Raw genomic sequence first — 25,405 nt, 5'->3', positions numbered from 1 at the left:
ATGGTGCATCACTGCATTTTGTGAGAAATCTAACATTTCTAACATCCTAACAAAATAAAAGGAGGTTTGAAAGTGAATGCTGACAAAAAGTACACATATGAAAAATGCTATTTATTTACATTTTTGTGTGGTGCGACAAGTTGGTTTAAGGATATAAGCAGTCAAAGAATAAAAATGACTAATATTTCAAAATTTTAAACAAAATTTAGATATTTTCACAGAAAAAAACTAAAAATATATTGACCTAAATTTACAGTTAATGTAAAGTACAATGTGTCACAAAAAACACTTTCAGAATTACGGGGATATGTAGAAGCATTCCAGAGTTATTACTGCATACAGTGATAAAATTCATATTTTTTTAAAATGGGGCTTGGCCATTTAGCTCAAAATAGGCTTGATAACTAATAGTTTAAACAAATGTATTGAAATAAAAACTGTAATATTAAATATTTTAAAATAATTTTCAATGGCAATTACTGGTCATATTTCTTCTGACTAACTTGGAAAGAGTTAAGGCACAGAATCCACAAGAAGTCAGGATGGCCGAGTGGTCTAAGGCGCTGCGTTCAGGTCGCAGTCTTTCTTGGAGGCGTGGGTTCAAATCCGACTTCTGACATCACCTTTTCATGAAACTATACAGATTCTCAGTCAATTATTGATTAGATGGGGATCAAACCAAACTTAGCAATGGGCCTTAAAAAATCCGATCCCAAAGTTACCACTACCTGGGAGTCTTTGGGGTGAATCTGAAATTGTCGTCTATAAATGGAACTCTAGGACCGTGAAATAGTTTTTATGTGCATATGTTAGCTGTCTTGGCACTATAAAAATACTGCGGGCGGTCAATGGGGCGGGACTATTTCAACTCTTTGTGTTCTCTTTCCCTATTAGGGCGGAGACTCCACATCCTATGGGGCTGTTCTGGGAGATTTCTATAAACTGAATTGCCGGTAAGTCTAATTTCATATTTGATTACCTCATTCATCAATAGACCATAAAAATACTTAATAAACAAAAGCTTAAAAAGCAGGTAATCATAGTTTTAAAGTCTGAAATGCACATGCGATACTGACATCTAAGTTTCAGCACATTTTGGGACAAATGTTTTCACATTGAAAGTTAACAATCATTAAAATATTTTCTCTAAATTGTTCTCTCCTTTTTTGCTCCAATTATTTGCATTTAATAACAAATAAAACTTGATGTAACATTATGCATGCACATTGTCTTTTATGTGCAACCATCACCTGTCTCACAAACACAGGGTTTGAATGAACCTGATGAATGGAGTCAAATTGAAAATGTAAAAAAATCTCTGTCAAAATTGCTGTTTTTTTCTACTCATTCACAAAGAGTTAATGAAAGTTATTAAATATGTACAACAAAATAGCAGGAGTTTCAAATAGAAATCATGCTGCAAAAACCAGTCAAAGCAAAAATAAAAATATCTACTTTCAGGGGTTTCGCTTGACATTTGCCAAGTGTCTAGCACTCCTAAAGTTGTTTGTGTTTGGCCGACATAGCTCAGATGGGAGAGCGTTAGACTGAAGATCTAAAGGTCCGTGGTTCGATCCTGGGATTCTTTACATTTTAAGGAGAAAATAAACAAAGCACGTGGACTGATTATTTAAAGAAAATGTAAAAGGCCTAAAAATCTTAACTATCTACATAAAATAAAATGTTAAAAAGATGAGAAATGGGAACTTTTCCATTTGAGCAAATTATTATTTTTTTGTAATTTTTCCTCTGTTTTGTTTATTTCCATTTCACTTAGCTGTAAGAGGATTTAAAGGGAACCTGATAGCTGATAAAGAAAGCATGTATCAGACACTAGCTGAATGATTTCAACCATGTATGTTTGACTATGAAATGCTGTGGTGTATATGAATTCATTGTGAGAAGTAATTTCTATAATGGGGTCACTTTGGGGGGGTTTCTGCTGTTTTGGTACTTTTGGTACTGTGCAAATTTTACCTGCAAACTATTCTTGCAAAATCTGCATTCCAAAATCCAAATAGCGCTCTTATTTTCAAAGCCCTGCTGTGTGGCCAAACAGTAGATTCTGAAGAAATATGGTGCATCACTGCATTTTGTGAGAAATCTAACATTTCTAACATCCTAACAAAATAAAAGGAGGTTTGAAAGTGAATGCTGACAAAAAGTACACATATGAAAAATGCTATTTATTTACATTTTTGTGTGGTGCGACAAGTTGGTTTAAGGATATAAGCAGTCAAAGAATAAAAATGACTAATATTTCAAAATTTTAAACAAAATTTAGATATTTTCACAGAAAAAAACTAAAAATATATTGACCTAAATTTACAGTTAATGTAAAGTACAATGTATCACAAAAAACACTTTCAGAATTACGGGGATATGTAGAAGCATTCCAGAGTTATTACTGCATACAGTGATAAAAGTCATATTTTTTTAAAATGGGGCTTGGCCATTTAGCTCAAAATAGGCTTGATAACTAATAGTTTAAACAAATGTATTGAAATAAAAACTGTAATATTAAATATTTTAAAATAATTTTCAATGGCAATTACTGGTCATATTTCTTCTGACTAACTTGGAAAGAGTTAAGGCACAGAACCCACAAGAAGTCAGGATGGCCGAGTGGTCTAAGGCGCTGCGTTCAGGTCGCAGTCTCTCTTGGAGGCGTGGGTTCAAATCCCACTTCTGACATCACCTTTTCATGAAACTATACAGATTCTCAGTCAATTATTGATTAGATGGGGATCAAACCAAACTTAGCAATGGGCCTTAAAAAATCCGATCCCAAAGTTACCACTACCTGGGAGTCTTTGGGCTGAATCTGAAATTGTCGTCTATAAACGGAACTCTAGGACCGTGAAATAGTTTTTATGTGCATATGTTAGCTGTCTTGGCACTATAAAAATACTGCGGGCGGTCAATGGGGCGGGACTATTTCAACTCTTTGTGTTCTCTTTCCCTATTAGGGCGGAGACTCCACATCCTATGGGGCTGTTCTGGGAGATTTCTATAAACTGAATTGCCGGTAAGTCTAATTTCATATTTGATTACCTCATTCATCAATAGACCATAAAAATACTTAATAAACAAAAGCTTAAAAAGCAGGTAATCATAGTTTTAAAGTCTGAAATGCACATGCGATACTGACATCTAAGTTTCAGCACATTTTGGGACAAATGTTTTCACATTGAAAGTTAACAATCATTAAAATATTTTCTCTAAATTGTTCTCTCCTTTTTTGCTCCAATTATTTGCATTTAATAACAAATAAAACTTGATGTAACATTATGCATGCACATTGTCTTTTATGTGCAACCATCACCTGTCTCACAAACACAGGGTTTGAATGAACCTGATGAATGGAGTCAAATTGAAAATGTAAAAAAACTCTGTCAAAATTGCTGTTTTTTTCTACTCATTCACAAAGAGTTAATGAAAGTTATTAAATATGTACAACAAAATAGCAGGAGTTTCAAATAGAAATCATGCTGCAAAAACCAGTCAAAGCAAAAATAAAAATATCTACTTTCAGGGGTTTCGCTTGACATTTGCCAAGTGTCTAGCACTCCTAAAGCTGTTTGTGTTTGGCCGAAATAGCTCAGATGGGAGAGCGTTAGACTGAAGATCTAAAGGTCCCTGGTTCGATCCTGGGTTTCGGCAACATCATTTTTCTTGATTCTTTACATTTTAAGGAGAAAATAAACAAAGCACGTGGACTGATTATTTAAAGAAAATGTAAAAGGCCTAAAAATCTTAACTATCTACAGAAAATAAAATGTTAAAAAGATGAGAAATGGGAACTTTTCCATTTGAGCAAATTATTATTTTTTTGTAATTTTTCCTCTGTTTTGTTTATTTCCATTTCACTTAGCTGTAAAAGGATTTAAAGGGAACCTGATGGCTGATAAAGAAAGCATGTATCAGACACTAGCTGAATGATTTCAACCATGTATGTTTGACTATGAAATGCTGTGGTGTATATGAATTCATTGTGAGAAGTAATTTCTAAAATGGGGTCACTTTGGGGGGGTTTCTGCTGTTTTGGTACTTTTGGTACTCTGCAACTTTTACCTGCAAACTATTCTTGCAAAATCTGCATTCCAAAATCCAAATAGCGCTCTTATTTTCAAAGCCCTGCTGTGTGGCCAAACAGTAGATTCTGAAGAAATATGGTGCATCACCGCATTTTGTGAGAAATCTAACATTTCTAACATCCTAACAAAATAAAAGGAGGTTTGAAAGTGAATGCTGACAAAAAGTATACATATGAAAAATGCTATTTATTTACATTTTTGTGTGGTGCGACAAGTTGGTTTAAGGATATAAGCAGTCAAAGAATAAAAATGACTAATATTTCAAAATTTTAAACAAAATTTAGATATTTTCACAGAAAAAAACTAAAAATATATTGACCTAAATTTACAGTTAATGTAAAGTACAATGTGTCACAAAAAAACACTTTCAGAATTACGGGGATATGTAGAAGCATTCCAGAGTTATTACTGCATACAGTGATAAAAGTCATATTTTTTTAAAATGGGGCTTGGCCATTTAGCTCAAAATAGGCTTGATGACTAATAGTTTAAACAAATGTATTGAAATAAAAACTGTAATATTAAATATTTTAAAATAATTTTCAATGACAATTACTGGTCATATTTCTGCTGACTAACTTGGAAAGAGTTAAGGCACAGAATCTACAAGAAGTCAGGATGGCCAAGCGGTCTAAGGCGCTGCGTTCAGGTCGCAGTCTCTCTTGGAGGCGTGGGTTCAAATCCCACTTCTGACATCACCTTTTCATGAAACTATACAGATTCTCAGTCAATTATTGATTAGATGGGGATCAAACCAAACTTAGCAATGGGCCTTAAAAAATCTGATCCCAAAGTTACCACTACCTGGGAGTCTTTGGGGTGAATCTGAATTTGTCGTCTATAAACGGAACTCTAGGACCGTGAAATAGTTTTTATGTGCATATGTTAGCTGTCTTGGCACTATAAAAATACTGCCGGCGGTCAATGGGGCGGGACTATTTCAACTCTTTGTGTTCTCTTTCCCTATTAGGGCGGAGACTCCACATCCTATGGGGCTGTTCTGGGAGATTTCTATAAACTGAATTGCCGGTAAGTCTAATTTCATATTTGATTACCTCATTCATCAATAGACCATAAAAATACTTAATAAACAAAAGCTTAAAAAGCAGGTAATCATAGTTTTAAAGTCTGAAATGCACATGCGATACTGACATCTAAGTTTCAGCACATTTTGGGACAAATGTTTTCACATTGAAAGTTAACAATCATTAAAATATTTTCTCTAAATTGTTCTCTCCTTTTTTGCTCCAATTATTTGCATTTAATAACAAATAAAACTTGATGTAACATTATGCATGCACATTGTCTTTTATGTGCAACCATCACCTGTCTCACAAACACAGGGTTTGAATGAACCTGATGAATGGAGTCAAATTGAAAATGTAAAAAAACTCTGTCAAAATTGCTGTTTTTTTCTACTCATTCACAAAGAGTTAATGAAAGTTATTAAATATGTACAACAAAATAGCAGGAGTTTCAAATAGAAATCATGCTGCAAAAACCAGTCAAAGCAAAAATAAAAATATCTACTTTCAGGGGTTTTGCTTGACATTTGCCAAGTGTCTAGCACTCCTAAAGTTGTTTGTGTTTGGCCGAAATAGCTCAGATGGGAGAGCGTTAGACTGAAGGTCTAAAGGTCCCTGGTTCGATCCCGGGTTTCGGCAACATCATTTTTCTTGATTCTTTACATTTTAAGGACAAAATAAACAACGCACGTGGACTGATTATTTAAAGAAAATGTAAAAGGCCTAAAAATCTTAACTATCTACAGAAAATAAAATGTTAAAAAGATGAGAAATGGGAACTTTTCCATTTGAGCAAATTATTATTTTTTTGTAATTTTTCCTCTGTTTTGTTTATTTCCATTTCACTTAGCTGTAAGAGGATTTAAAGGGAACCTGATAGCTGATAAAGAAAGCATGTATCAGACACTAGCTGAATGATTTCAACCATGTATGTTTGACTATGAAATGCTGTGGTGTATATGAATTCATTGTGAGAAGTAATTTCTAAAATGGGGTCACTTTGGGGGGTTTCTGCTGTTTTGGTACTTTTGGTACTCTGCAAATTTTACCTGCAAACTATTCTTGCAAAATCTGCATTCCAAAATCCAAATAGCGCTCTTATTTTCAAAGCCCTGCTGTGTGGCCAAACAGTAGATTCTGAAGAAATATGGTGCATCACCGCATTTTGTGAGAAATCTAACATTTCTAACATCCTAACAAAATAAAAGGAGGTTTGAAAGTGAATGCTGACAAAAAGTACACATATGAAAAATCCACAAGAAGTCAGGATGGCCGAGTGGTCTAAGGCGCTGCGTTCAGGTCGCAGTCTCTCTTGGAGGCGTGGGTTCAAATCCCACTTCTGACATCACCTTTTCATGAAACTATACAGATTTTCAGTCAATTATTGATTAGATGGGGATCAAACCAAACTTAGCAATGGGCCTTAAAAAATCTGATCCCAAAGTTACCACTACCTGGGAGTCTTTGGGGTGAATCTGAAATTGTCGTCTATAAACGGAACTATAGGACCGTGAAATAGTTTTTATGTGCATATGTTAGCTGTCTTGGCACTATAAAAATACTGCTGGCGGTCAATGAACCTGATGAATGGAGTCAAATTGAAAATGTAAAAAAATCTCTGTCAAAATTGCTGTTTTTTTCTACTCATTCACAAAGAGTTAATGAAAGTTATTAAATATGTACAACAAAATAGCAGGAGTTTCAAATAGAAATCATGCTGCAAAAACCAGTCAAAGCAAAAATAAAAATATCTACTTTCAGGGGTTTCGCTTGACATTTGCCAAGTGTCTAGCACTCCTAAAGTTGTTTGTGTTTGGCCGAAATAGCTCAGATGGGAGAGCGTTAGACTGAAGATCTAAAGGTCCCTGGTTCGATCCCGGGTTTCGGCAACATCATTTTTCTTGATTCTTTACATTTTAAGGAGAAAATAAACAAAGCACGTGGACTAATTATTTAAAGAAAATGTAAAAGGCCTAAAAATCTTAACTATCTACAAAAAATAAAATGTTAAAAAGATGAGAAATGGGAACTTTTCCATTTGAGCAAATTATTATTTTTTTGTAATTTTTCCTCTGTTTTGTTTATTTCCATTTCACTTAGCTGTAAGAGGATTTAAAGGGAACCTGATAGCTGATAAAGAAAGCATGTATCAGACACTAGCTGAATGATTTCAACCATGTATGTTTGACTATGAAATGCTGTGGTGTATATGAATTCATTGTGAGAAGTAATTTCTAAAATGGGGTCACTTTGGGGGGGTTTCTGCTGTTTTGGTACTTTTGGTACTCTGCAAATTTTACCTGCAAACTATTCTTGCAAAATCTGCATTCCAAAATCCAAATAGCGCTCTTATTTTCAAAGCCCTGCTGTGTGGCCAAACAGTAGATTCTGAAGAAATATGGTGCATCACCGCATTTTGTGAGAAATCTAACATTTCTAACATCCTAACAAAATAAAAGGAGGTTTGAAAGTGAATGCTGACAAAAAGTACACATATGAAAAATGCTATTTATTTACATTTTTGTGTGGTGCGACAAGTTGGTTTAAGGATATAAGCAGTCAAAGAATAAAAATGACTAATATTTCAAAATTTTAAACAAAATTTAGATATTTTCACAGAAAAAAACTAAAAATATATTGACCTAAATTTACAGTTAATGTAAAGTACAATGTGTCACAAAAAACACTTTCAGAATTACGGGGATATGTAGAAGCATTCCAGAGTTATTACTGCATACAGTGATAAAAGTCATATTTTTTAAAAATGGGGCTTGGCCATTTAGCTCAAAATAGGCTTGATGACTAATAGTTTAAACAAATGTATTGAAATAAAAACTGTAATATTAAATATTTTAAAATAATTTTCAATGACAATTACTGGTCATATTTCTGCTGACTAACTTGGAAAGAGTTAAGGCACAGAATCTACAAGAAGTCAGGATGGCCAAGCGGTCTAAGGCGCTGCGTTCAGGTCGCAGTCTCTCTTGGAGGCGTGGGTTCAAATCCCACTTCTGACATCACCTTTTCATGAAACTATACAGATTCTCAGTCAATTATTGATTAGATGGGGATCAAACCAAACTTAGCAATGGGCCTTAAAAAATCTGATCCCAAAGTTACCACTACCTGGGAGTCTTTGGGGTGAATCTGAATTTGTCGTCTATAAACGGAACTCTAGGACCGTGAAATAGTTTTTATGTGCATATGTTAGCTGTCTTGGCACTATAAAAATACTGCCGGCGGTCAATGGGGCGGGACTATTTCAACTCTTTGTGTTCTCTTTCCCTATTAGGGCGGAGACTCCACATCCTATGGGGCTGTTCTGGGAGATTTCTATAAACTGAATTGCCGGTAAGTCTAATTTCATATTTGATTACCTCATTCATCAATAGACCATAAAAATACTTAATAAACAAAAGCTTAAAAAGCAGGTAATCATAGTTTTAAAGTCTGAAATGCACATGCGATACTGACATCTAAGTTTCAGCACATTTTGGGACAAATGTTTTCACATTGAAAGTTAACAATCATTAAAATATTTTCTCTAAATTGTTCTCTCCTTTTTTGCTCCAATTATTTGCATTTAATAACAAATAAAACTTGATGTAACATTATGCATGCACATTGTCTTTTATGTGCAACCATCACCTGTCTCACAAACACAGGGTTTGAATGAACCTGATGAATGGAGTCAAATTGAAAATGTAAAAAAACTCTGTCAAAATTGCTGTTTTTTTCTACTCATTCACAAAGAGTTAATGAAAGTTATTAAATATGTACAACAAAATAGCAGGAGTTTCAAATAGAAATCATGCTGCAAAAACCAGTCAAAGCAAAAATAAAAATATCTACTTTCAGGGGTTTTGCTTGACATTTGCCAAGTGTCTAGCACTCCTAAAGTTGTTTGTGTTTGGCCGAAATAGCTCAGATGGGAGAGCGTTAGACTGAAGGTCTAAAGGTCCCTGGTTCGATCCCGGGTTTCGGCAACATCATTTTTCTTGATTCTTTACATTTTAAGGACAAAATAAACAACGCACGTGGACTGATTATTTAAAGAAAATGTAAAAGGCCTAAAAATCTTAACTATCTACAGAAAATAAAATGTTAAAAAGATGAGAAATGGGAACTTTTCCATTTGAGCAAATTATTATTTTTTTGTAATTTTTCCTCTGTTTTGTTTATTTCCATTTCACTTAGCTGTAAGAGGATTTAAAGGGAACCTGATAGCTGATAAAGAAAGCATGTATCAGACACTAGCTGAATGATTTCAACCATGTATGTTTGACTATGAAATGCTGTGGTGTATATGAATTCATTGTGAGAAGTAATTTCTAAAATGGGGTCACTTTGGGGGGTTTCTGCTGTTTTGGTACTTTTGGTACTCTGCAAATTTTACCTGCAAACTATTCTTGCAAAATCTGCATTCCAAAATCCAAATAGCGCTCTTATTTTCAAAGCCCTGCTGTGTGGCCAAACAGTAGATTCTGAAGAAATATGGTGCATCACCGCATTTTGTGAGAAATCTAACATTTCTAACATCCTAACAAAATAAAAGGAGGTTTGAAAGTGAATGCTGACAAAAAGTACACATATGAAAAATCCACAAGAAGTCAGGATGGCCGAGTGGTCTAAGGCGCTGCGTTCAGGTCGCAGTCTCTCTTGGAGGCGTGGGTTCAAATCCCACTTCTGACATCACCTTTTCATGAAACTATACAGATTTTCAGTCAATTATTGATTAGATGGGGATCAAACCAAACTTAGCAATGGGCCTTAAAAAATCTGATCCCAAAGTTACCACTACCTGGGAGTCTTTGGGGTGAATCTGAAATTGTCGTCTATAAACGGAACTATAGGACCGTGAAATAGTTTTTATGTGCATATGTTAGCTGTCTTGGCACTATAAAAATACTGCTGGCGGTCAATGAACCTGATGAATGGAGTCAAATTGAAAATGTAAAAAAATCTCTGTCAAAATTGCTGTTTTTTTCTACTCATTCACAAAGAGTTAATGAAAGTTATTAAATATGTACAACAAAATAGCAGGAGTTTCAAATAGAAATCATGCTGCAAAAACCAGTCAAAGCAAAAATAAAAATATCTACTTTCAGGGGTTTCGCTTGACATTTGCCAAGTGTCTAGCACTCCTAAAGTTGTTTGTGTTTGGCCGAAATAGCTCAGATGGGAGAGCGTTAGACTGAAGATCTAAAGGTCCCTGGTTCGATCCCGGGTTTCGGCAACATCATTTTTCTTGATTCTTTACATTTTAAGGAGAAAATAAACAAAGCACGTGGACTAATTATTTAAAGAAAATGTAAAAGGCCTAAAAATCTTAACTATCTACAAAAAATAAAATGTTAAAAAGATGAGAAATGGGAACTTTTCCATTTGAGCAAATTATTATTTTTTTGTAATTTTTCCTCTGTTTTGTTTATTTCCATTTCACTTAGCTGTAAGAGGATTTAAAGGGAACCTGATAGCTGATAAAGAAAGCATGTATCAGACACTAGCTGAATGATTTCAACCATGTATGTTTGACTATGAAATGCTGTGGTGTATATGAATTCATTGTGAGAAGTAATTTCTAAAATGGGGTCACTTTGGGGGGGTTTCTGCTGTTTTGGTACTTTTGGTACTCTGCAAATTTTACCTGCAAACTATTCTTGCAAAATCTGCATTCCAAAATCCAAATAGCGCTCTTATTTTCAAAGCCCTGCTGTGTGGCCAAACAGTAGATTCTGAAGAAATATGGTGCATCACCGCATTTTGTGAGAAATCTAACATTTCTAACATCCTAACAAAATAAAAGGAGGTTTGAAAGTGAATGCTGACAAAAAGTACACATATGAAAAATGCTATTTATTTACATTTTTGTGTGGTGCGACAAGTTGGTTTAAGGATATAAGCAGTCAAAGAATAAAAATGACTAATATTTCAAAATTTTAAACAAAATTTAGATATTTTCACAGAAAAAAACTAAAAATATATTGACCTAAATTTACAGTTAATGTAAAGTACAATGTGTCACAAAAAACACTTTCAGAATTACGGGGATATGTAGAAGCATTCCAGAGTTATTACTGCATACAGTGATAAAAGTCATATTTTTTAAAAATGGGGCTTGGCCATTTAGCTCAAAATAGGCTTGATGACTAATAGTTTAAACAAATGTATTGAAATAAAAACTGTAATATTAAATATTTTAAAATAATTTTCAATGACAATTACTGGTCATATTTCTGCTGACTAACTTGGAAAGAGTTAAGGCACAGAATCTACAAGAAGTCAGGATGGCCAAGCGGTCTAAGGCGCTGCGTTCAGGTCGCAGTCTCTCTTGGAGGCGTGGGTTCAAATCCCACTTCTGACATCACCTTTTCATGAAACTATACAGATTCTCAGTCAATTATTGATTAGATGGGGATCAAACCAAACTTAGCAATGGGCCTTAAAAAATCCGATCCCAAAGTTACCACTACCTGGGAGTCTTTGGGGTGAATCTGAATTTGTCGTCTATAAACGGAACTCTAGGACCGTGAAATAGTTTTTATGTGCATATGTTAGCTGTCTTGGCACTATAAAAATACTGCCGGCGGTCAATGGGGCGGGACTATTTCAACTCTTTGTGTTCTCTTTCCCTATTAGGGCGGAGACTCCACATCCTATGGGGCTGTTCTGGGAGATTTCTATAAACTGAATTGCCGGTAAGTCTAATTTCATATTTGATTACCTCATTCATCAATAGACCATAAAAATACTTAATAAACAAAAGCTTAAAAAGCAGGTAATCATAGTTTTAAAGTCTGAAATGCACATGCGATACTGACATCTAAGTTTCAGCACATTTTGGGACAAATGTTTTCACATTGAAAGTTAACAATCATTAAAATATTTTCTCTAAATTGTTCACTCCTTTTTTGCTCCAATTATTTGCATTTAATAACAAATAAAACTTGATGTAACATTATGCATGCACATTGTCTTTTATGTGCAACCATCACCTGTCTCACAAACACAGGGTTTGAATGAACCTGATGAATGGAGTCAAATTGAAAATGTAAAAAAACTCTGTCAAAATTGCTGTTTTTTTCTACTCATTCACAAAGAGTTAATGAAAGTTATTAAATATGTACAACAAAATAGCAGGAGTTTCAAATAGAAATCATGCTGCAAAAAACAGTCAAAGCAAAAATAAAAATATCTACTTTCAGGGGTTTCGCTTGACATTTGCCAAGTGTCTAGCACTCCTAAAGCTGTTTGTGTTTGGCCGAAATAGCTCAGATGGGAGAGCGTTAGACTGAAGATCTAAAGGTCCCTGGTTCGATCCTGGGTTTCGGCAACATCATTTTTCTTGATTCTTTACATTTTAAGGAGAAAATAAACAAAGCACGTGGACTGATTATTTAAAGAAAATGTAAAAGGCCTAAAAATCTTAACTATCTACAGAAAATAAAATGTTAAAAAGATGAGAAATGGGAACTTTTCCATTTGAGCAAATTATTATTTTTTTGTAATTTTTCCTCTGTTTTGTTTATTTCCATTTCACTTAGCTGTAAAAGGATTTAAAGGGAACCTGATGGCTGATAAAGAAAGCATGTATCAGACACTAGCTGAATGATTTCAACCATGTATGTTTGACTATGAAATGCTGTGGTGTATATGAATTCATTGTGAGAAGTAATTTCTAAAATGGGGTCACTTTGGGGGGGTTTCTGCTGTTTTGGTACTTTTGGTACTCTGCAACTTTTACCTGCAAACTATTCTTGCAAAATCTGCATTCCAAAATCCAAATAGCGCTCTTATTTTCAAAGCCCTGCTGTGTGGCCAAACAGTAGATTCTGAAGAAATATGGTGCATCACCGCATTTTGTGAGAAATCTAACATTTCTAACATCCTAACAAAATAAAAGGAGGTTTGAAAGTGAATGCTGACAAAAAGTATACATATGAAAAATGCTATTTATTTACATTTTTGTGTGGTGCGACAAGTTGGTTTAAGGATATAAGCAGTCAAAGAATAAAAATGACTAATATTTCAAAATTTTAAACAAAATTTAGATATTTTCACAGAAAAAAACTAAAAATATATTGACCTAAATTTACAGTTAATGTAAAGTACAATGTGTCACAAAAAAACACTTTCAGAATTACGGGGATATGTAGAAGCATTCCAGAGTTATTACTGCATACAGTGATAAAAGTCATATTTTTTTAAAATGGGGCTTGGCCATTTAGCTCAAAATAGGCTTGATGACTAATAGTTTAAACAAATGTATTGAAATAAAAACTGTAATATTAAATATTTTAAAATAATTTTCAATGACAATTACTGGTCATATTTCTGCTGACTAACTTGGAAAGAGTTAAGGCACAGAATCTACAAGAAGTCAGGATGGCCAAGCGGTCTAAGGCGCTGCGTTCAGGTCGCAGTCTCTCTTGGAGGCGTGGGTTCAAATCCCACTTCTGACATCACCTTTTCATGAAACTATACAGATTCTCAGTCAATTATTGATTATATGGGGATCAAACCAAACTTAGCAATGGGCCTTAAAAAATCTGATCCCAAAGTTACCACTACCTGGGAGTCTTTGGGGTGAATCTGAATTTGTCGTCTATAAACGGAACTCTAGGACCGTGAAATAGTTTTTATGTGCATATGTTAGCTGTCTTGGCACTATAAAAATACTGCCGGCGGTCAATGGGGCGGGACTATTTCAACTCTTTGTGTTCTCTTTCCCTATTAGGGCGGAGACTCCACATCCTATGGGGCTGTTCTGGGAGATTTCTATAAACTGAATTGCCGGTAAGTCTAATTTCATATTTGATTACCTCATTCATCAATAGACCATAAAAATACTTAATAAACAAAAGCTTAAAAAGCAGGTAATCATAGTTTTAAAGTCTGAAATGCACATGCGATACTGACATCTAAGTTTCAGCACATTTTGGGACAAATGTTTTCACATTGAAAGTTAACAATCATTAAAATATTTTCTCTAAATTGTTCTCTCCTTTTTTGCTCCAATTATTTGCATTTAATAACAAATAAAACTTGATGTAACATTATGCATGCACATTGTCTTTTATGTGCAACCATCACCTGTCTCACAAACACAGGGTTTGAATGAACCTGATGAATGGAGTCAAATTGAAAATGTAAAAAAACTCTGTCAAAATTGCTGTTTTTTTCTACTCATTCACAAAGAGTTAATGAAAGTTATTAAATATGTACAACAAAATAGCAGGAGTTTCAAATAGAAATCATGCTGCAAAAACCAGTCAAAGCAAAAATAAAAATATCTACTTTCAGGGGTTTTGCTTGACATTTGCCAAGTGTCTAGCACTCCTAAAGTTGTTTGTGTTTGGCCGAAATAGCTCAGATGGGAGAGCGTTAGACTGAAGATCTAAAGGTCCCTGGTTCGATCCCGGGTTTCGGCAACATCATTTTTCTTGATTCTTTACATTTTAAGGACAAAATAAACAAAGCACGTGGACTAATTATTTAAAGAAAATGTAAAAGGCCTAAAAATCTTAACTATCTACAAAAAATAAAATGTTAAAAAGATGAGAAATGGGAACTTTTCCATTTGAGCAAATTATTATTTTTTTGTAATTTTTCCTCTGTTTTGTTTATTTCCATTTCACTTAGCTGTAAGAGGATTTAAAGGGAACCTGATAGCTGATAAAGAAAGCATGTATCAGACACTAGCTGAATGATTTCAACCATGTATGTTTGACTATGAAATGCTGTGGTGTATATGAATTCATTGTGAGAAGTAATTTCTAAAATGGGGTCACTTTGGGGGGGTTTCTGCTGTTTTGGTACTTTTGGTACTCTGCAAATTTTACCTGCAAACTATTCTTGCAAAATCTGCATTCCAAAATCCAAATAGCGCTCTTATTTTCAAAGCCCTGCTGTGTGGCCAAACAGTAGATTCTGAAGAAATATGGTGCATCACCGCATTTTGTGAGAAATCTAACATTTCTAACATCCTAACAAAATAAAAGGAGGTTTGAAAGTGAATGCTGACAAAAAGTACACATATGAAAAATGCTATTTATTTACATTTTTGTGTGGTGCGACAAGTTGGTTTAAGGATATAAGCAGTCAAAGAATAAAAATGACTAATATTTCAAAATTTTAAACAAAATTTAGATATTTTCACAGAAAAAAACTAAAAATATATTGACCTAAATTTACAGTTAATGTAAAGTACAATGTGTCACAAAAAACACTTTCAGAATTACGGGGATATGTAGAAGCATTCCAGAGTTATTACTGCATACAGTGATAAAAGTCATATTTTTTTAAAATGGGGCTTGGCCATTTAGCTCAAAATAGGCTTGATAACTAATAGTTTAAACAAATGTATTGAAATAAAAACTGTAATATTAAATATTTTAAAATAATTTTCAATGGCAATTACTGGTCATATTTCTTCTGACTAACTTGGAAAGAGTTAATCCCAAAGTTACCACTACCTGGGAGTCTTTGGGGTGAATCTGAAATTGTCGTCTATAAACGGAACTCTAGGACCGTGAAATAGTTTTTATGTGCATATGTTAGCTGTCTTGGCACTATAAAAATACTGCTGGCGGTCAATGAACCTGATGAATGGAGTCAAATTGAAAATGTAAAAAAATCTCTCTCAAAATTGCTGTTTTTTTCTACTCATTCACAAAGAGTTAATGAAAGTTATTAAATATGTACAACAAAATAGCAGGAGTTTCAAATAGAAATCATGCTGCAAAAACCAGTCAAAGCAAAAATAAAAATATCTACTTTCAGAGGTTTTGCTTGACATTTGCCAAGTGTCTAGCACTCCTAAAGTTGTTTGTGTTTGGCCGAAATAGCTCAGATGGGAGAGCGTTAGACTGAAGATCTAAAGGTCCCTGGTTCGATCCCGGGTTTCGGCAACATCATTTTTCTTGATTCTTTACATTTTAAGGAGAAAATAAACAAAGCACGTGGACTGATTATTTAAAGAAAATGTAAAAGGCCTAAAAATCTTAACTATCTACAGAAAATAAAATGTTAAAAAGATGAGAAATGGGAACTTTTCCATTTGAGCAAATTATTATTTTTTTGTAATTTTTCCTGTTTTGTTTATTTCCATTTCACTTAGCTGTAAGAGGATTTAAAGGGAACCTGATAGCTGATAAAGAAAGCATGTATCAGACACTAGCTGAATGATTTCAACCATGCATGTTTGACTATGAAATGCTGTGGTGTATATGAATTCATTGTGAGAAGTAATTTCTAAAATGGGGTCACTTTGGGGGGGTTTCTGCTGTTTTGGTACTTTTGGTACTCTGCAAATTTTACCTGCAAACTATTCTTGCAAAATCTGCATTCCAAAATCCAAATAGCGCTCTTATTTTCAAAGCCCTGCTGTGTGGCCAAACAGTAGATTCTGAAGAAATATGGTGCATCACCGCATTTTGTGAGAAATCTAACATTTCTAACATCCTAACAAAATAAAAGGAGGTTTGAAAGTGAATGCTGACAAAAAGTACACATATGAAAAATCCACAAGAAGTCAGGATGGCCGAGTGGTCTAAGGCGCTGCGTTCAGGTCGCAGTCTCTCTTGGAGGCGTGGGTTCAAATCCCACTTCTGACATCACCTTTTCATGAAACTATACAGATTCTCAGTCAATTATTGATTAGATGGGGATCAAACCAAACTTAGCAATGGGCCTTAAAAAATCCGATCCCAAAGTTACCACTACCTGGGAGTCTTTGGGGTGAATCTGAAATTGTCGTATATAAACGGAACTCTAGGACCGTGAAATAGTTTTTATGTGCATATGTTAGCTGTCTTGGCACTATAAAAATACTGCTGGCGGTCAATGAACCTGATGAATGGAGTCAAATTGAAAATGTAAAAAAATCTCTGTGAAAATTGCTGTTTTTTTCTACTCATTCACAAAGAGTTAATGAAAGTTATTAAATATGTACAACAAAATAGCAGGAGTTTCAAATAGAAATCATGCTGCAAAAACCAGTCAAAGCAAAAATAAAAATATCTACTTTCAGGGGTTTCGCTTGACATTTGCCAAGTGTCTAGCACTCCTAAAGTTGATTGTGTTTGGCCGAAATAGCTCAGATGGGAGAGCGTTAGACTGAAGATCTAAAGGTCCCTGGTTCGATCCCGGGTTTCGGCAACATCATTTTTCTTGATTCTTTACATTTTAAGGAGAAAATAAACAAAGCACGTGGACTGATTATTTAAAGAAAATGTAAAAGGCCTAAAAATCTTAACTATCTACAGAAAATAAAATGTTAAAAAGATGAGAAATGTGAACTTTTCCATTTGAGCAAATTATTATTTTTTTGTAATTTTTCCTCTGTTTTGTTTATTTCCATTTCACTTAGCTGTAAGAGGATTTAAAGGGAACCTGATAGCTGATAAAGAAAGCATGTATCAGACACTAGCTGAATGATTTCAACCATGTATGTTTGACTATGAAATGCTGTGGTGTATATGAATTCATTGTGAGAAGTAATTTCTAAAATGGGGTCACTTTGGGGGGGTTTCTGCTGTTTTGGTACTTTTGGTACTCTGCAAATTTTACCTGCAAACTATTCTTGCAAAATCTGCATTCCAAAATCCAAATAGCGCTCTTATTTTCAAAGCCCTGCTGTGTGGCCAAACAGTAGATTCTGAAGAAATATGGTGCATCACCGCATTTTGTGAGAAATCTAACATTTCTAACATCCTAACAAAATAAAAGGAGGTTTGAAAGTGAATGCTGACAAAAAGTACACATATGAAAAATGCTATTTATTTACATTTTTGTGTGGTGCGACAAGTTGGTTTAAGGATATAAGCAGTCAAAGAATAAAAATGACTAATATTTCAAAATTTTAAACAAACTTTAGATATTTTCACAGAAAAAAACTAAAAATATATTGACCTAAATTTACAGTTAATGTAAAGTACAATGTGTCACAAAAAACACTTTCAGAATTACGGGGATATGTAGAAGCATTCCAGAGTTATTACTGCATACAGTGATAAAAGTCATATTTTTTTAAAATGGGGCTTGGCCATTTAGCTCAAAATAGGCTTGATAACTAATAGTTTAAACAAATGTATTGAAATAAAAACTGTAATATTAAATATTTTAAAATAATTTTCAATGACAATTACTGGTCATATTTCTTCTGACTAACTTGGAAAGAGTTAAGGCACAAAATCCACAAGAAGTCAGGATGGCCGAGTGGTCTAAGGCGCTGCGTTCAGGTCGCAGTCTCTTGGAGGCGTGGGTTCAAATCCCACTTCTGACATCACCTTTTCATGAAACTATACAGATTCTCAGTCAATTATTGATTAGATGGGGATCAAACCAAACTTAGCAATGGGCCTTAAAAAATCCGATCCCAAAGTTACCACTACCTGGGAGTCTTTGGGGAGAATCTGAAATTGTCGTCTATAAACGGAACTCTAGGACCGTGAAATAGTTTTTATGTGCATATGTTAGCTGTCTTGGCACTATAAAAATACTGCCGGCGGTCAATGGGGCGGGACTATTTCAACTCTTTGTGTTCTCTTTCCCTATTAGGGCGGAGACTCCACATCCTATGGGGCTGTTCTGGGAGATTTCTATAAACTGAATTGCCGGTAAGTCTAATTTCATATTTGATTACCTCATTCATCAATAGACCATAAAAATACTTAATAAACAAAAGCTTAAAAAGCAGGTAATCATAGTTTTAAAGTCTGAAATGCACATGCGATACTGACATCTAAGTTTCAGCACATTTTGGGACAAATGTTTTCACATTGAAAGTTAACAATCATTAAAATATTTTCTCTAAATTGTTCTCTCCTTTTTTGCTCCAATTATTTGCATTTAATAACAAATAAAACTTGATGTAACATTATGCATGCACATTGTCTTTTATGTGCAACCATCACCTGTCTCACAAACACAGGGTTTGAATGAACCTGATGAATGGAGTCAAATTGAAAATGTAAAAAAACTCTGTCAAAATTGCTGTTTTTTTCTACTCATTCACAAAGAGTTAATGAAAGTTATTAAATATGTACAACAAAATAGCAGGAGTTTCAAATAGAAATCATGCTGCAAAAACCAGTCAAAGCAAAAATAAAAATATCTACTTTCAGGGGTTTTGCTTGACATTTGCCAAGTGTCTAGCACTCCTAAAGTTGTTTGTGTTTGGCCGAAATAGCTCAGATGGGAGAGCGTTAGACTGAAGGTCTAAAGGTCCCTGGTTCGATCCCGGGTTTCGGCAACATCATTTTTCTTGATTCTTTACATTTTAAGGACAAAATAAACAACGCACGTGGACTGATTATTTAAAGAAAATGTAAAAGGCCTAAAAATCTTAACTATCTACAGAAAATAAAATGTTAAAAAGATGAGAAATGGGAACTTTTCCATTTGAGCAAATTATTATTTTTTTGTAATTTTTCCTCTGTTTTGTTTATTTCCATTTCACTTAGCTGTAAGAGGATTTAAAGGGAACCTGATAGCTGATAAAGAAAGCATGTATCAGACACTAGCTGAATGATTTCAACCATGTATGTTTGACTATGAAATGCTGTGGTGTATATGAATTCATTGTGAGAAGTAATTTCTAAAATGGGGTCACTTTGGGGGGTTTCTGCTGTTTTGGTACTTTTGGTACTCTGCAAATTTTACCTGCAAACTATTCTTGCAAAATCTGCATTCCAAAATCCAAATAGCGCTCTTATTTTCAAAGCCCTGCTGTGTGGCCAAACAGTAGATTCTGAAGAAATATGGTGCATCACCGCATTTTGTGAGAAATCTAACATTTCTAACATCCTAACAAAATAAAAGGAGGTTTGAAAGTGAATGCTGACAAAAAGTACACATATGAAAAATCCACAAGAAGTCAGGATGGCCGAGTGGTCTAAGGCGCTGCGTTCAGGTCGCAGTCTCTCTTGGAGGCGTGGGTTCAAATCCCACTTCTGACATCACCTTTTCATGAAACTATACAGATTTTCAGTCAATTATTGATTAGATGGGGATCAAACCAAACTTAGCAATGGGCCTTAAAAAATCTGATCCCAAAGTTACCACTACCTGGGAGTCTTTGGGGTGAATCTGAAATTGTCGTCTATAAACGGAACTATAGGACCGTGAAATAGTTTTTATGTGCATATGTTAGCTGTCTTGGCACTATAAAAATACTGCTGGCGGTCAATGAACCTGATGAATGGAGTCAAATTGAAAATGTAAAAAAATCTCTGTCAAAATTGCTGTTTTTTTCTACTCATTCACAAAGAGTTAATGAAAGTTATTAAATATGTACAACAAAATAGCAGGAGTTTCAAATAGAAATCATGCTGCAAAAACCAGTCAAAGCAAAAATAAAAATATCTACTTTCAGGGGTTTCGCTTGACATTTGCCAAGTGTCTAGCACTCCTAAAGTTGTTTGTGTTTGGCCGAAATAGCTCAGATGGGAGAGCGTTAGACTGAAGATCTAAAGGTCCCTGGTTCGATCCCGGGTTTCGGCAACATCATTTTTCTTGATTCTTTACATTTTAAGGAGAAAATAAACAAAGCACGTGGACTAATTATTTAAAGAAAATGTAAAAGGCCTAAAAATCTTAACTATCTACAAAAAATAAAATGTTAAAAAGATGAGAAATGGGAACTTTTCCATTTGAGCAAATTATTATTTTTTTGTAATTTTTCCTCTGTTTTGTTTATTTCCATTTCACTTAGCTGTAAGAGGATTTAAAGGGAACCTGATAGCTGATAAAGAAAGCATGTATCAGACACTAGCTGAATGATTTCAACCATGTATGTTTGACTATGAAATGCTGTGGTGTATATGAATTCATTGTGAGAAGTAATTTCTAAAATGGGGTCACTTTGGGGGGGTTTCTGCTGTTTTGGTACTTTTGGTACTCTGCAAATTTTACCTGCAAACTATTCTTGCAAAATCTGCATTCCAAAATCCAAATAGCGCTCTTATTTTCAAAGCCCTGCTGTGTGGCCAAACAGTAGATTCTGAAGAAATATGGTGCATCACCGCATTTTGTGAGAAATCTAACATTTCTAACATCCTAACAAAATAAAAGGAGGTTTGAAAGTGAATGCTGACAAAAAGTACACATATGAAAAATGCTATTTATTTACATTTTTGTGTGGTGCGACAAGTTGGTTTAAGGATATAAGCAGTCAAAGAATAAAAATGACTAATATTTCAAAATTTTAAACAAAATTTAGATATTTTCACAGAAAAAAACTAAAAATATATTGACCTAAATTTACAGTTAATGTAAAGTACAATGTGTCACAAAAAACACTTTCAGAATTACGGGGATATGTAGAAGCATTCCAGAGTTATTACTGCATACAGTGATAAAAGTCATATTTTTTAAAAATGGGGCTTGGCCATTTAGCTCAAAATAGGCTTGATGACTAATAGTTTAAACAAATGTATTGAAATAAAAACTGTAATATTAAATATTTTAAAATAATTTTCAATGACAATTACTGGTCATATTTCTGCTGACTAACTTGGAAAGAGTTAAGGCACAGAATCTACAAGAAGTCAGGATGGCCAAGCGGTCTAAGGCGCTGCGTTCAGGTCGCAGTCTCTCTTGGAGGCGTGGGTTCAAATCCCACTTCTGACATCACCTTTTCATGAAACTATACAGATTCTCAGTCAATTATTGATTAGATGGGGATCAAACCAAACTTAGCAATGGGCCTTAAAAAATCCGATCCCAAAGTTACCACTACCTGGGAGTCTTTGGGGTGAATCTGAATTTGTCGTCTATAAACGGAACTCTAGGACCGTGAAATAGTTTTTATGTGCATATGTTAGCTGTCTTGGCACTATAAAAATACTGCCGGCGGTCAATGGGGCGGGACTATTTCAACTCTTTGTGTTCTCTTTCCCTATTAGGGCGGAGACTCCACATCCTATGGGGCTGTTCTGGGAGATTTCTATAAACTGAATTGCCGGTAAGTCTAATTTCATATTTGATTACCTCATTCATCAATAGACCATAAAAATACTTAATAAACAAAAGCTTAAAAAGCAGGTAATCATAGTTTTAAAGTCTGAAATGCACATGCGATACTGACATCTAAGTTTCAGCACATTTTGGGACAAATGTTTTCACATTGAAAGTTAACAATCATTAAAATATTTTCTCTAAATTGTTCACTCCTTTTTTGCTCCAATTATTTGCATTTAATAACAAATAAAACTTGATGTAACATTATGCATGCACATTGTCTTTTATGTGCAACCATCACCTGTCTCACAAACACAGGGTTTGAATGAACCTGATGAATGGAGTCAAATTGAAAATGTAAAAAAACTCTGTCAAAATTGCTGTTTTTTTCTACTCATTCACAAAGAGTTAATGAAAGTTATTAAATATGTACAACAAAATAGCAGGAGTTTCAAATAGAAATCATGCTGCAAAAACCAGTCAAAGCAAAAATAAAAATATCTACTTTCAGGGGTTTCGCTTGACATTTGCCAAGTGTCTAGCACTCCTAAAGCTGTTTGTGTTTGGCCGAAATAGCTCAGATGGGAGAGCGTTAGACTGAAGATCTAAAGGTCCCTGGTTCGATCCTGGGTTTCGGCAACATCATTTTTCTTGATTCTTTACATTTTAAGGAGAAAATAAACAAAGCACGTGGACTGATTATTTAAAGAAAATGTAAAAGGCCTAAAAATCTTAACTATCTACAGAAAATAAAATGTTAAAAAGATGAGAAATGGGAACTTTTCCATTTGAGCAAATTATTATTTTTTTGTAATTTTTCCTCTGTTTTGTTTATTTCCATTTCACTTAGCTGTAAAAGGATTTAAAGGGAACCTGATGGCTGATAAAGAAAGCATGTATCAGACACTAGCTGAATGATTTCAACCATGTATGTTTGACTATGAAATGCTGTGGTGTATATGAATTCATTGTGAGAAGTAATTTCTAAAATGGGGTCACTTTGGGGGGGTTTCTGCTGTTTTGGTACTTTTGGTACTCTGCAACTTTTACCTGCAAACTATTCTTGCAAAATCTGCATTCCAAAATCCAAATAGCGCTCTTATTTTCAAAGCCCTGCTGTGTGGCCAAACAGTAGATTCTGAAGAAATATGGTGCATCACCGCATTTTGTGAGAAATCTAACATTTCTAACATCCTAACAAAATAAAAGGAGGTTTGAAAGTGAATGCTGACAAAAAGTATACATATGAAAAATGCTATTTATTTACATTTTTGTGTGGTGCGACAAGTTGGTTTAAGGATATAAGCAGTCAAAGAATAAAAATGACTAATATTTCAAAATTTTAAACAAAATTTAGATATTTTCACAGAAAAAAACTAAAAATATATTGACCTAAATTTACAGTTAATGTAAAGTACAATGTGTCACAAAAAAACACTTTCAGAATTACGGGGATATGTAGAAGCATTCCAGAGTTATTACTGCATACAGTGATAAAAGTCATATTTTTTTAAAATGGGGCTTGGCCATTTAGCTCAAAATAGGCTTGATGACTAATAGTTTAAACAAATGTATTGAAATAAAAACTGTAATATTAAATATTTTAAAATAATTTTCAATGACAATTACTGGTCATATTTCTGCTGACTAACTTGGAAAGAGTTAAGGCACAGAATCTACAAGAAGTCAGGATGGCCAAGCGGTCTAAGGCGCTGCGTTCAGGTCGCAGTCTCTCTTGGAGGCGTGGGTTCAAATCCCACTTCTGACATCACCTTTTCATGAAACTATACAGATTCTCAGTCAATTATTGATTATATGGGGATCAAACCAAACTTAGCAATGGGCCTTAAAAAATCTGATCCCAAAGTTACCACTACCTGGGAGTCTTTGGGGTGAATCTGAATTTGTCGTCTATAAACGGAACTCTAGGACCGTGAAATAGTTTTTATGTGCATATGTTAGCTGTCTTGGCACTATAAAAATACTGCCGGCGGTCAATGGGGCGGGACTATTTCAACTCTTTGTGTTCTCTTTCCCTATTAGGGCGGAGACTCCACATCCTATGGGGCTGTTCTGGGAGATTTCTATAAACTGAATTGCCGGTAAGTCTAATTTCATATTTGATTACCTCATTCATCAATAGACCATAAAAATACTTAATAAACAAAAGCTTAAAAAGCAGGTAATCATAGTTTTAAAGTCTGAAATGCACATGCGATACTGACATCTAAGTTTCAGCACATTTTGGGACAAATGTTTTCACATTGAAAGTTAACAATCATTAAAATATTTTCTCTAAATTGTTCTCTCCTTTTTTGCTCCAATTATTTGCATTTAATAACAAATAAAACTTGATGTAACATTATGCATGCACATTGTCTTTTATGTGCAACCATCACCTGTCTCACAAACACAGGGTTTGAATGAACCTGATGAATGGAGTCAAATTGAAAATGTAAAAAAACTCTGTCAAAATTGCTGTTTTTTTCTACTCATTCACAAAGAGTTAATGAAAGTTATTAAATATGTACAACAAAATAGCAGGAGTTTCAAATAGAAATCATGCTGCAAAAACCAGTCAAAGCAAAAATAAAAATATCTACTTTCAGGGGTTTTGCTTGACATTTGCCAAGTGTCTAGCACTCCTAAAGTTGTTTGTGTTTGGCCGAAATAGCTCAGATGGGAGAGCGTTAGACTGAAGATCTAAAGGTCCCTGGTTCGATCCCGGGTTTCGGCAACATCATTTTTCTTGATTCTTTACATTTTAAGGACAAAATAAACAAAGCACGTGGACTAATTATTTAAAGAAAATGTAAAAGGCCTAAAAATCTTAACTATCTACAAAAAATAAAATGTTAAAAAGATGAGAAATGGGAACTTTTCCATTTGAGCAAATTATTATTTTTTTGTAATTTTTCCTCTGTTTTGTTTATTTCCATTTCACTTAGCTGTAAGAGGATTTAAAGGGAACCTGATAGCTGATAAAGAAAGCATGTATCAGACACTAGCTGAATGATTTCAACCATGTATGTTTGACTATGAAATGCTGTGGTGTATATGAATTCATTGTGAGAAGTAATTTCTAAAATGGGGTCACTTTGGGGGGGTTTCTGCTGTTTTGGTACTTTTGGTACTCTGCAAATTTTACCTGCAAACTATTCTTGCAAAATCTGCATTCCAAAATCCAAATAGCGCTCTTATTTTCAAAGCCCTGCTGTGTGGCCAAACAGTAGATTCTGAAGAAATATGGTGCATCACCGCATTTTGTGAGAAATCTAACATTTCTAACATCCTAACAAAATAAAAGGAGGTTTGAAAGTG

The 25,405-nt window shown here is 34.3% G+C and overlaps 25 non-coding genes across 25 annotated transcripts; all 25 read left to right on the top strand.

Moving 5' to 3' along the window:
• Nucleotides 1-2,611: 2,611 nt before the first annotated feature.
• Nucleotides 2,612-2,694, top strand: TRNAL-CAG (transfer RNA leucine (anticodon CAG)). Its single transcript has one exon. It is a non-coding gene; the product is annotated as a tRNA-Leu (tRNA).
• Nucleotides 2,695-3,590: 896 nt separating this feature from the next.
• On the top strand, nucleotides 3,591-3,663 carry TRNAF-GAA (transfer RNA phenylalanine (anticodon GAA)). Its single transcript has one exon. It is a non-coding gene; the product is annotated as a tRNA-Phe (tRNA).
• A 1,046-nt stretch (nucleotides 3,664-4,709) lies between these two features.
• TRNAL-CAG (transfer RNA leucine (anticodon CAG)) lies at nucleotides 4,710-4,792 on the top strand. Its single transcript has one exon. It is a non-coding gene; the product is annotated as a tRNA-Leu (tRNA).
• An 896-nt stretch (nucleotides 4,793-5,688) lies between these two features.
• TRNAF-GAA (transfer RNA phenylalanine (anticodon GAA)) lies at nucleotides 5,689-5,761 on the top strand. Its single transcript has one exon. It is a non-coding gene; the product is annotated as a tRNA-Phe (tRNA).
• Nucleotides 5,762-6,384: 623 nt separating this feature from the next.
• Nucleotides 6,385-6,467, top strand: TRNAL-CAG (transfer RNA leucine (anticodon CAG)). The gene has a single exon. It is a non-coding gene; the product is annotated as a tRNA-Leu (tRNA).
• Nucleotides 6,468-6,938: 471 nt separating this feature from the next.
• TRNAF-GAA (transfer RNA phenylalanine (anticodon GAA)) lies at nucleotides 6,939-7,011 on the top strand. The gene has a single exon. It is a non-coding gene; the product is annotated as a tRNA-Phe (tRNA).
• Nucleotides 7,012-8,056: 1,045 nt separating this feature from the next.
• Nucleotides 8,057-8,139, top strand: TRNAL-CAG (transfer RNA leucine (anticodon CAG)). The gene has a single exon. It is a non-coding gene; the product is annotated as a tRNA-Leu (tRNA).
• An 896-nt stretch (nucleotides 8,140-9,035) lies between these two features.
• On the top strand, nucleotides 9,036-9,108 carry TRNAF-GAA (transfer RNA phenylalanine (anticodon GAA)). The gene has a single exon. It is a non-coding gene; the product is annotated as a tRNA-Phe (tRNA).
• A 623-nt stretch (nucleotides 9,109-9,731) lies between these two features.
• TRNAL-CAG (transfer RNA leucine (anticodon CAG)) lies at nucleotides 9,732-9,814 on the top strand. Its single transcript has one exon. It is a non-coding gene; the product is annotated as a tRNA-Leu (tRNA).
• A 471-nt stretch (nucleotides 9,815-10,285) lies between these two features.
• Nucleotides 10,286-10,358, top strand: TRNAF-GAA (transfer RNA phenylalanine (anticodon GAA)). Its single transcript has one exon. It is a non-coding gene; the product is annotated as a tRNA-Phe (tRNA).
• A 1,045-nt stretch (nucleotides 10,359-11,403) lies between these two features.
• On the top strand, nucleotides 11,404-11,486 carry TRNAL-CAG (transfer RNA leucine (anticodon CAG)). Its single transcript has one exon. It is a non-coding gene; the product is annotated as a tRNA-Leu (tRNA).
• Nucleotides 11,487-12,382: 896 nt separating this feature from the next.
• Nucleotides 12,383-12,455, top strand: TRNAF-GAA (transfer RNA phenylalanine (anticodon GAA)). Its single transcript has one exon. It is a non-coding gene; the product is annotated as a tRNA-Phe (tRNA).
• Nucleotides 12,456-13,501: 1,046 nt separating this feature from the next.
• On the top strand, nucleotides 13,502-13,584 carry TRNAL-CAG (transfer RNA leucine (anticodon CAG)). The gene has a single exon. It is a non-coding gene; the product is annotated as a tRNA-Leu (tRNA).
• Nucleotides 13,585-14,480: 896 nt separating this feature from the next.
• On the top strand, nucleotides 14,481-14,553 carry TRNAF-GAA (transfer RNA phenylalanine (anticodon GAA)). Its single transcript has one exon. It is a non-coding gene; the product is annotated as a tRNA-Phe (tRNA).
• Nucleotides 14,554-15,959: 1,406 nt separating this feature from the next.
• On the top strand, nucleotides 15,960-16,032 carry TRNAF-GAA (transfer RNA phenylalanine (anticodon GAA)). The gene has a single exon. It is a non-coding gene; the product is annotated as a tRNA-Phe (tRNA).
• Nucleotides 16,033-16,654: 622 nt separating this feature from the next.
• TRNAL-CAG (transfer RNA leucine (anticodon CAG)) lies at nucleotides 16,655-16,737 on the top strand. Its single transcript has one exon. It is a non-coding gene; the product is annotated as a tRNA-Leu (tRNA).
• Nucleotides 16,738-17,208: 471 nt separating this feature from the next.
• Nucleotides 17,209-17,281, top strand: TRNAF-GAA (transfer RNA phenylalanine (anticodon GAA)). Its single transcript has one exon. It is a non-coding gene; the product is annotated as a tRNA-Phe (tRNA).
• Nucleotides 17,282-18,326: 1,045 nt separating this feature from the next.
• TRNAL-CAG (transfer RNA leucine (anticodon CAG)) lies at nucleotides 18,327-18,407 on the top strand. The gene has a single exon. It is a non-coding gene; the product is annotated as a tRNA-Leu (tRNA).
• An 896-nt stretch (nucleotides 18,408-19,303) lies between these two features.
• TRNAF-GAA (transfer RNA phenylalanine (anticodon GAA)) lies at nucleotides 19,304-19,376 on the top strand. Its single transcript has one exon. It is a non-coding gene; the product is annotated as a tRNA-Phe (tRNA).
• A 623-nt stretch (nucleotides 19,377-19,999) lies between these two features.
• TRNAL-CAG (transfer RNA leucine (anticodon CAG)) lies at nucleotides 20,000-20,082 on the top strand. Its single transcript has one exon. It is a non-coding gene; the product is annotated as a tRNA-Leu (tRNA).
• A 471-nt stretch (nucleotides 20,083-20,553) lies between these two features.
• TRNAF-GAA (transfer RNA phenylalanine (anticodon GAA)) lies at nucleotides 20,554-20,626 on the top strand. The gene has a single exon. It is a non-coding gene; the product is annotated as a tRNA-Phe (tRNA).
• Nucleotides 20,627-21,671: 1,045 nt separating this feature from the next.
• On the top strand, nucleotides 21,672-21,754 carry TRNAL-CAG (transfer RNA leucine (anticodon CAG)). The gene has a single exon. It is a non-coding gene; the product is annotated as a tRNA-Leu (tRNA).
• Nucleotides 21,755-22,650: 896 nt separating this feature from the next.
• Nucleotides 22,651-22,723, top strand: TRNAF-GAA (transfer RNA phenylalanine (anticodon GAA)). The gene has a single exon. It is a non-coding gene; the product is annotated as a tRNA-Phe (tRNA).
• A 1,046-nt stretch (nucleotides 22,724-23,769) lies between these two features.
• Nucleotides 23,770-23,852, top strand: TRNAL-CAG (transfer RNA leucine (anticodon CAG)). The gene has a single exon. It is a non-coding gene; the product is annotated as a tRNA-Leu (tRNA).
• Nucleotides 23,853-24,748: 896 nt separating this feature from the next.
• On the top strand, nucleotides 24,749-24,821 carry TRNAF-GAA (transfer RNA phenylalanine (anticodon GAA)). Its single transcript has one exon. It is a non-coding gene; the product is annotated as a tRNA-Phe (tRNA).
• The last annotated feature ends 584 nt before the right edge of the window (nucleotides 24,822-25,405 follow it).

This window comes from Ranitomeya variabilis, chromosome 4 (genome assembly GCF_051348905.1).
Source record: "Ranitomeya variabilis isolate aRanVar5 chromosome 4, aRanVar5.hap1, whole genome shotgun sequence".
In the NCBI taxonomy this organism is placed as follows: Eukaryota; Metazoa; Chordata; class Amphibia; order Anura; family Dendrobatidae; genus Ranitomeya; species Ranitomeya variabilis.
Note: the sequence above shows the minus strand (reverse complement) of the source record. Positions and strands in the feature narration are given on the sequence as shown.